The sequence below is a fragment of the Nannobrachium achirus genome (assembly GCF_963921795.1).
Source record: "Nannobrachium achirus genome assembly, chromosome: 23".
Classification (NCBI taxonomy): domain Eukaryota; kingdom Metazoa; phylum Chordata; class Actinopteri; order Myctophiformes; family Myctophidae; genus Nannobrachium; species Nannobrachium achirus.
In genome coordinates, this window is record NC_137830.1 from 47,581,561 (window position 1) to 47,591,097 (window position 9,537).

Sequence of the window (9,537 nt, forward strand, 5' to 3'; positions counted from 1 at the left end):
CATGCTTTAGTTAGCTGGGTGTGAGTTAATCGAGTTACCAATTACCGACTGGTTAATTGAGTAACTAATCACTGATTGCCTCCCTGGCGTAAAGGGCATCGTGCTACATAGTCCAGGGGTCAAGCCAGACTTTAGTTCCACCTGAGGTAACTGTAATTATGTTTAGAGTTGTTGCTATCCTACATGTCTTTGCTCAGCGCTGTTCAACCCTGTTCATATCAAGGTCCATTCATTCACCCTGTGAGCTGCGGACCACCATTTGATGACATTTAGCCTCTCAGACCCAAAACATAATGTTGTCGCTGGATAAGATTTTGTCCACGATTCCATTCTGTATTGATGTTGGTGCCAAAGGAGAGATAACAGGCAAATGTAGATCATTCTCTACATGTAGACATCATGTAAACCAGTAAGACGCCCTAAGGGCGAGAAGCAACCTCGCCCTTAAGGGTGAGGGTGCTCACATGGGTGGGTGCACATGGGCACATGGGCACATGCACATGCGTGCTTTGGCATGTGTACGCTTCTGCTGAGCTGGTCGAGTCATCACTGATGTCAGAACAGGTCAGTTATATCCATATCGAGTCCGTGAGGTCAGATGTAGAGGTATTGACCAGCTCCATATATGGAGATCTAGGTGATGATCCAGTCATCTCCATGTATGGATATCCAGGGTTTGATGAGGTCAGTGTTGCGATCTTCATATATGGAGATCCGTGGGGTGATAGCCAGCCGTCTTGATTTGCAAATTAATTCTGTCTTGGCCATACAAACATGGAGTGTCCAATGTCCATATTGGGGCATTGTCAAATATGGGCATACCCTAGGGTGGCCCCCAGCAGGACCTCAGAAAGGAGGACACCTTTCCGGGGCGCGCTGTATGGGACCCCCAAAATGATATGTTGGCCAATTTAGTTAAGTTTAAAGTGGTTTAAATTAAGACTGGGCTACCTCCTTTATTTATGCACCCAAAGACCCTTCGTGAATTATTTTATTTTATGTATATAGATTGTTTTTTGCAATTATTATTGGGTTAAATTGTCCACGTGACTGACATATCAGAAATAATATAACAGAGAGAGGGGAGGAGAAGGGGAGACGTGGATATATGGGTACTGCATTGCTCAGCTGCAGTTATTTTGTTCACAATTGGGGAATAGGTATAGGTTAGGGATCCGACGGGAGGAGGGGGGGGGGGGGGGCGGGTGGGAGAAGACGAGAGGAAAACCTTCAGCACATTGAGTCACTGCCTGTCAGTCAAAGCATGCCATTGCGTCCTACCTTTCCTTTGCTGACATCAGCCTGTTACACACAGTGCTGCAAAGTGCAGCACTGTGGCAAAACTTGACGTCGGTTTCATCTAAACAAGCGTGGGAGGAGTGACTAGCGTCCAGCGTAACAGTTGGGAGGGAGCACAAAACAAAATGCACATGCGTAGCGCGCGACAAGCTGCGGTGCGGTGAGCCTGTATATCTGCAATTTTTTCTCTAGCATTCCCAGATATGAGCTTAATATTGATGACTTTGGGACAGGGATCTCCATATATGGGCATAAAAGGGATAAGGACGGAGTGTGACTTGTGTCGTAGCAACCATAGCCTAACCCTGCCTCCCCCTGACCTTTCTATTGTTTCTAGAGTGGTCTATAGATGCACAAGAGCGGTTTGGTGGTGAGCGAGTTTTTAACTCTTCAGTTTCTGACGGCCATGTAATGCTCTAGAGTGTTTTGGTCATGGAACGAGGTTTTACTCTATCAAGCCTTACAGCCATACAGAGTTGCACTCAATGTCTTGGAGGTACCAGTCAGTGTGAGTTAAGTCTCAAAGTCCTGAAGGTAGCAGTCCACTGTGAGTATAGTTGTGTCCTCCTCACACAGAGACACTAACTGTGTGTCAGGTTAAATGGAGGCCGTTTTCCCTGCCTCATTTCTATCACAATAGAAAAGCACAAAACTCCTGCTAAAGCCAACCTTTTTCCCCTTCAAGGATCTGTATCTTCGCCCAGATGGCATGAGTTAGAAGTAACTTGCATTTACCTTCACTTTAGCTCTGTCCCTGTCATTCTAACTGGTACTACTTTGTTTTCTGTTTCATGAGCTACAATGGTGATCCCATGCCGACAGATGCTGGAGGGTCAGGGTGCGGGTTGTTGTCGAGCAGTACTCCAGCTCTCCTTGGTGGTTTACCCGGATCTTCTTCTGCTGAAGCCATGAAAGGCAGGTCATTCCTTAATCAATCGCATTCATTCAAAAACGACACACATTGAAACTGTCTGACTCAAACTCTCAAGCCCACATTGTCATGCAGCCACATAAGCCCCTTTTCGACTGCAGCTTTAGCACCACACCACACCACACTACACCACACCACACCGCACCACATAAAAATATCTATGTTTTCCATTGCACAAAAGTACCCCTATCGGTAAGAAGCAAATTGACCCTTTTAACTGTGATTATAATACAATATAAATTAGTACTACAACTATCCTACATTATAATACACTATAATGGATTATAACTGTGATTATAATACACTATAAAGTATTAATGTATTTCTATGATAATTATAATACACTATAATAGATTATAATAGTGGTTATAACACAATAGAATCTATTATCATGTATTACAACTATATCCTGGTGGTCTAAATGAAAAGTCAGTGAGTGATCAGTCATTATGAAGTGTTTGGCCCTGTTTGGCCTAGCTCAGACCTACTCTAGAGTGGATACTTTTTAGTACCACGTTTAGTACCAACTTCACACCACTCTACCCAGGTCCTTGTAGTGGAAAACCTGGCATAAGTAGGCGGTGTGGTGTGGAGTGGTGTGGTGCTGGGCCTGTGGAAAATGGGCTATAGTCTCTTAACGTGGTCACTTGTTCACATGCACTCACTCACCCACCTGCATGATTATTGTAAAAAACATAGGAGAGTAATTTATATGGTTGTTTTAATGAGTCATATTTATTAAATCAGTAGTTCAGCCCCAAAATGACTTTTCTTTTCTGTCGATTACTCATCCCATGGAGTCTTGAGTAATATTTTTAGTTTTTGTTTTGCGTATGTTTTGGTGTTTAGTTTGTTAGCAGCTCCTCTTTGCTTTGTAGTGGCTGTGACATGGATTGCCATATCAACACGTACAGTATTCAGTTGTTCCACTGAATTGAGCAATACCAATAGTGTAAAGGTAGCTTGTTTACTCATGGAGTTCACTAAACCTTTATGGTGTCCCAAATAGGGGGGAAACAAAACTGTCCCAATACCAGTAGACGCCTAAGGGCGACAAGTAAGACTGTTACACTCTTAACAGCATATCTCCATATACAGTACAGTACAGTACAGTACAGTACAGTACAGTACAGTACAGTACTAGGGCATTAAAGGAATAGTTCACCCCCAAAATGATTTTTTTCTATTGATTAGTCACGCCATGGAGACTAGAGTTCAATAATATATTTTGTTTTTTGTCGCATTCCTAAGACTAAAATGTGATAACAATAAATGTACCCCCATTGATTCCGGACGTGTCCCCATCTGGAATCAATGGGGGTAAATTTACTCAAATCAATTTTTTGTCTTAGGAATGTGACAAAAAACAAAAAATATTATTGAACTCTACTCTCCATGGCATGAGTAATCAATAGAAAAAAAGTCATTTTGGGGGTGAACTACTCCTTTAACGACTTGTGATTTTTGCAAGTCGATTCGACTCAGTAAAAAGTTGAGTTGAAGTCGACTTTATCATTCGATGACGTCATCACATCACACAGACCCCCCAATTATTTTGGGGGATCCCCAGATGATTAACTTAATGTGCAACATTGTTTTCTCACTCAACTGTAAACAAACCAACATACAGTTTAAGTGTATAGAGGGTATCTGCACATTTCTTAAGTGACAATTTAAGGACTAAAAATGGCAAATGAAACATTGTCCAAATTGTCAAATATATTGAGGCAGAAATTGTGAAAAAAGCAGATCTACATGCTCACAACGCCTCGCATCGTGAGGTGTTGTGAGCATGTAGATTTTTTTTTTTTTTTACTTCGATTTTCGACTTTCTCTGTTGGCAGTCGACTTGTGTAACGAACTTTTTCATCAATTCCCTATACAGTACAGTACAGTACAGTACAGTACAGTACAGTCTAACAGAGATCCCGGTCTGTGGGCTGTCTTGGCCATATATGGATTATGTTAGTGTGGTATGTGGCTGATGTGGCCTCCATATATGGGCATTCCCATATGAAGTCCTGTTAGATAATAGGCGTAACATCGATGACATCCTGGATCTCCGTATGTGGGCATAAAAGCGATTCTGTTATATTATATTATTATATATTATATTATTCTGTATTGTATAAAGGTCGCAGTTTAGTATGAGCAACGGCACATCACGTCTCCCGACGTCTGTCCGTGTGCGTTTTTTTGCGGTCTATGGGTTTTCCACTTTTATTTCACTTTTTGTTTGTTATTTAACCTTCATAGTTGACAAAACCACTGAGAAACAGACCTTTGCTCTCGTGGTCACGGAAGTATCGGATTCGCCCCAACTAATATGGGCATAAAAGGGATTGTATGTATGATGTCAGATGTCATAGACGTCATAGGACTTTTTGAAGCGGTGAAAACCGCTTCCTATGAGTGGCTTTGTGTGTATCACGCCCATATATGGTCATTTTAGTCCAGAATGAACAGGCTTTTTCAAAAACAGAATGTCCGTTTAATTACCATATATGGTGATCTCAGTCCAGAATGAACAGGGTTTTTCAAAAACACAATGTATGTCACCTCATGTCCATCTATGGTCACTCCAGGCCAGAATGAACAGGTTATTCCTGTCCCGTACGTGCAAAATATCAGTCCAGAATGAATAGGCTTTTTCAAAAAGCAAAATGTGTGTCCCATGTCCATATATGGTCATTTCAGTTCAGAATGAATAGGCTTTATCTGTCCTGTACGTCCAGAATATGTGTGCGGTGTCCCTCCCGGTCAGATGAATGGATACTTTGAGGATTGGTCAAGCTTCACATGATAATTTGGCCTTCAGGTTTTATCTGTCTTGTACATGCAATAGGTCTCACCTATTGCAGCAATGACAAGCCGCATAATAGCAAAAGCAAAGGCACAATAAGAGCAGGACTTTTTATATATTTTTTTAAAACCTATTATACCGGCTGTCATACCGGCTCTCCAGACAATTCTATACTAAGATTCACCACTTCACTTCGAACCGAGGTTTGATTTTCACATAACGACTGAGTATGCATGCATGTCTATACAGTATCACATTTTCAATTCACTTATCAATCGTAGACTTTTTTTTAACAAATTCACTTGAGTAGAAGTCCCTGAAATGTCCCAAATTGTGATTATTATTTGTATAAATGGTATGCAACTGCCAATTGCAATGAAATTGTATGCAACGGCAACAATAGTGGGGAGAAACATGTCAACCTAATAGTAGTACTACTTTTTCTTTTTTAACTTAACTTGACAATAACGGCACCATGACTGTTTCGCGAGTGGAACAGAGCCTTAGCTGGTATCAATAATACGGTTACTCATAGAGCCTAACGAGTGTATGTACAATGTACATACTTTATTTTATTTTACCAGAATGTAGAGTGGTGGATAAATATGAATCCAAAGCATTGTATCATCTGTGGTAAACATGTAGACTAGATCCATTTGTCAAAAAAGCCCACAGCAGAGTGCCTTAAATTCATACTAAATGTAACTCAACGGAGAGGAGATGATGATGTTAATAAAACCCTGTCTCCATATACAGATGATATACTTTCTTTCTAAATGAAGTGTATCATATATCATGCGTAGAGCAAACTATTCCAGTGAGCAACAAGTTGCAAATGTTGATAGTGAGAGTATACATGCACTAGTCTCAAGAAGTGGAGAGGACCGCACCTATGTTCCCCAGGTTCTATGTTCCCCAGGTTCTATGTTCCCCACTTTCTTACCACCTAACCCTAACCTCACTAAAACTAATGCTGTGAGGTGGGGAACATAGAGCGGGGAACATAGAACCTGGGGAACATAGGGTGGACCCCAAGCGAAGTAGGGTTGATACAACATTGTTTAACATACAAAAAGATTGTTTCGTTTGTGGGAAGGCCAGTACAAGAGCAGAACATCTGACAGCCATTATGACTGGTACAGGTAAGAGTACCAGAGACAAGGTCCTTCATGCAGCATCAGAAAGGTTGATAGAGTTGTACTGTACATCAGTGGTTGCTCTCGTACCCATACTATATTTGTGTATGATGCCAATTGCCAAATATCATAAAAGCTGCCTTATGCAACAAGCAGCGACGGCTCCAGAGAATTGTGACTGGGGGGGGGGCGGGGGGGGGGGGCTATGGGGGGGCTGGCTTTTTTAGAGTTGGGGCTAATGAATTTTGTCGACATTAAAATTCGTAGATTACAGAAATTCATGAAAAATATATTTTGAAGGAATTTTTTCAAAATAAAGGGTGTGCATCATGTGGGCATGGGTGACAATCTGAACAAAGATTTAACTATTAAAGTCATGTGACATAAGACTTATTCTTAGATTTCAGAAATGTCTTAGATTTCAGAAATTCTTGTAGCCCAACTACAAGCTCACAACGCGGCACAAACTGACACTGTTGTGAGCTTGTAGATCGGCTCCTGGGCAAACATCTAATTTGTGTACATAATTATTTACCAAACTCTTTAGTTTGCAATGGTTTTAGATGACGAGGAGCAGGCATTCTAGTGAAAATAAGGGGTTAACCTCCCCCAAATGGGGTCCACCTTATGTTCCCCAGGTTCTATGTTCCCCACTTACCCCCCAAAAAGGTTCTATGTTCCCCAGGTTCTATGTTCCCCACCCACCCTCCCCACAAAAAGGTTTCCCCTCTGAACCAAAAACAGGATCTACTGTACAGTATGTTCCCCACAAAAAAAAAAAATGTTCCCCACTCAAATGCAGGAAATGGTGGGACAGCTTGCCCATGCAGGTGCCCAGATGTCTCCACCCCTAAGTGTCCACTCGTCTATGTGCCCAGACATAACAACATGTCCAGATGTCCCTAGAACCACATGGAAAAGTTGGTAAGTTGAGCGAGGAACATAGAACCTTTTTTGTGGGGGTAAGTGGGGAACATAGAACCTGGGGAACATAGGACCTTTTTTTGGATAAGCGGGGAACATAGAACCTTTTTTGGGGGGGTAAATGGGGAACATGGAACCAGGGGAACGTAGGTACGGTCCCACACAAATTGCAACACAAAGTATTTCAACTTTTTAGAACTGTTCAGCGTTCTATGATCCTATAGTTTAAGGAGACATTACGCTGTCTCTCTGCGTTCTATGATCCTAATTAGTTTACTGAGACGCTACGGCTACGCTGTCTCTCTGCGTTCTATGATCCTATAGTTTACTGAGACGCTAAAAGTAAAAAAAAAAAAAAAAAATGATTTCAATCACGATTTTGCATGTTCCACCCCCATACAACCCCATCTCTCATACAGGGCAGCCATCTTTGCTTACATAACATGTAAAACATAATGGCTATTTTCTCAAGAATGCCTGAACGGATTTCCAATCTGATTTTTTTGTTTGAAAGCTGTGAACAGCCTGCACAAACATGGTGCATGATCTGTGCATGGGCGTGCATGATCTGTGCACTATAAATTACATGGAATCTATGGAGACTTATGGCAGGGAGATCCCAAAGAAGGCATATTTAAATGGCAGTAAATGTGTTAAATACCCAGAAAAAAAAATTCTGGGTATTTTCCTCCTGTATAGAAAGTCGATGGGAGCCCAACTTGATTCGGCCGCTGTGGCGACCCCGGCCGCTGTGGCGACCCCTAGCTAAATCATGGCGGGCTACATCTGTGCAAAATTTGGCGCTTTTAGACTGATTAGTACGAAATATCCCTAAGACCTCCGGACTATAAGTAGATCTGGTTAAGAACACAATGCCTAAATTGTTTTGTCTACATCTTTATTTACCAAACCTTTCCCTTTGCACTGATTTCAGACAAGGAGCCGTGCCACGTGAGCCATGCCCAGTGTCTCCAGCGAGGGAGTTACATTTTCCCCAAAAAAATGCCAGGAACAAGCGTAAGAACCTTTTCTGCACATCACACTTCCTAATCAGAATAATTTTTATTGTCACATTACAAGTTTACAGAAAAAAAAGGTTTTACTACAAATGGTGTGAGCATAGCAGCAGTTGTACAGAACACAGACGCATGCACACGCACGCACGCACGCACGCACGCACGCACGCACACACACACACACACACACACACACACACACACACAGTCGTGATCTCTTGGACACACAGTGTCTGAACACAGGCTGGAAATAGAGCAGATACAGTGAAATTAGAATACTATCTAAAGCATCATTATATGTCATATTATATCTCTTGTGTACATATGTATTCATATATTCATACGAGAATAACAAAATAAACTAGAAAAGAAAATTTGTCCCGTCTACCATTTTATGCAAATTAGTGCCACCATTATTAAAAATTATTAACAAACAAGGTGTCTAAACCTATGTTTTGAGGGGTCACGATCTCATTGAAACTATACACCATGCTGGTGTGCAAACCAGACCCACCATTACAATATAATACCAATATTGCATACCGTATAATTGTACAAATAAGGTGTCTAGACATTATGCTGAGTTTTTGAGCAAGCTTTATAGCATAACATCACGGAAAAAAAAAAAAATACATCCTCTGTAATTAGGATTTTTTTTTTAATTATACGGCAGTATGATATTGTTTATTACTGAGTATGACCCCCCCTCCCCAACCATTACTGTTATTTTATTTATTTTATTTTCTACAGTTTGACGCAAGGGGAGCATTGGTGAAGCCTGGTGGAGGGAAGTCAGTGGAAAGGTTCTGCAACTTCGGAGCTCATGTGTGATGAGGAAGACATGGCGTGGGCCTCCAGTATGGACCGGACCGGACCGGGAGGCCTCCAGCAGGAACAGGCTTTCCAGCGCTGTCCACGTTGTGCCAGGAGCTCCAGGGAAGGGAGGATCCGCACACTGATCTTCAGATCCCAGTATCTTTAATTTACCATTTACCATGAGAGGGAGTGGGTTGTTGGCTGATTTACCACTGTTTCAGGGTTGTGGCACGAGGCGAAGGTGAGGAGTGAAACATAATTATGAACAACTCTGGTCTCTCACCCTGTGATTGAGAGTGAAACGTATTAACAACTCTCGTCTCTCACCCTGTGATTGAGAGTGGGAAACATATTTACTAGGGATGTCCCGATCATGTTTTTTTGCTCCCGCTCTTTGATTTTGAGAATCCACCGATACCGATTCCTGTGTGACAGTTGAGGATGGGCTTTAGCTTCTGAGATCTTGTGTGACAGTTGATGTGGCTGTAGTTGCCTTGGTTCCTGTGTTATAGTTGAGGTTTTGGCTGTAGTTACCTTGGTTCCCGTGTGACAGTTAGGGATGTGGCTGTAGTTACCTTGGTTCTTGTGAGACAGTTGATTTGGCTGTAGCTA

At 41.9% G+C, this 9,537-nt stretch overlaps 1 long non-coding RNA gene across 1 annotated transcript; it reads left to right on the plus strand.

The window, feature by feature from the left end:
- Window positions 1-2,092: 2,092 nt before the first annotated feature.
- LOC308309119 lies at window positions 2,093-9,215 on the plus strand. Its single transcript, XR_013963312.1, has 4 exons — window positions 2,093-2,214; window positions 6,972-7,093; window positions 8,028-8,110; window positions 8,860-9,215. It is a non-coding gene; the product is annotated as an uncharacterized lncRNA (long non-coding RNA).
- The last annotated feature ends 322 nt before the right edge of the window (window positions 9,216-9,537 follow it).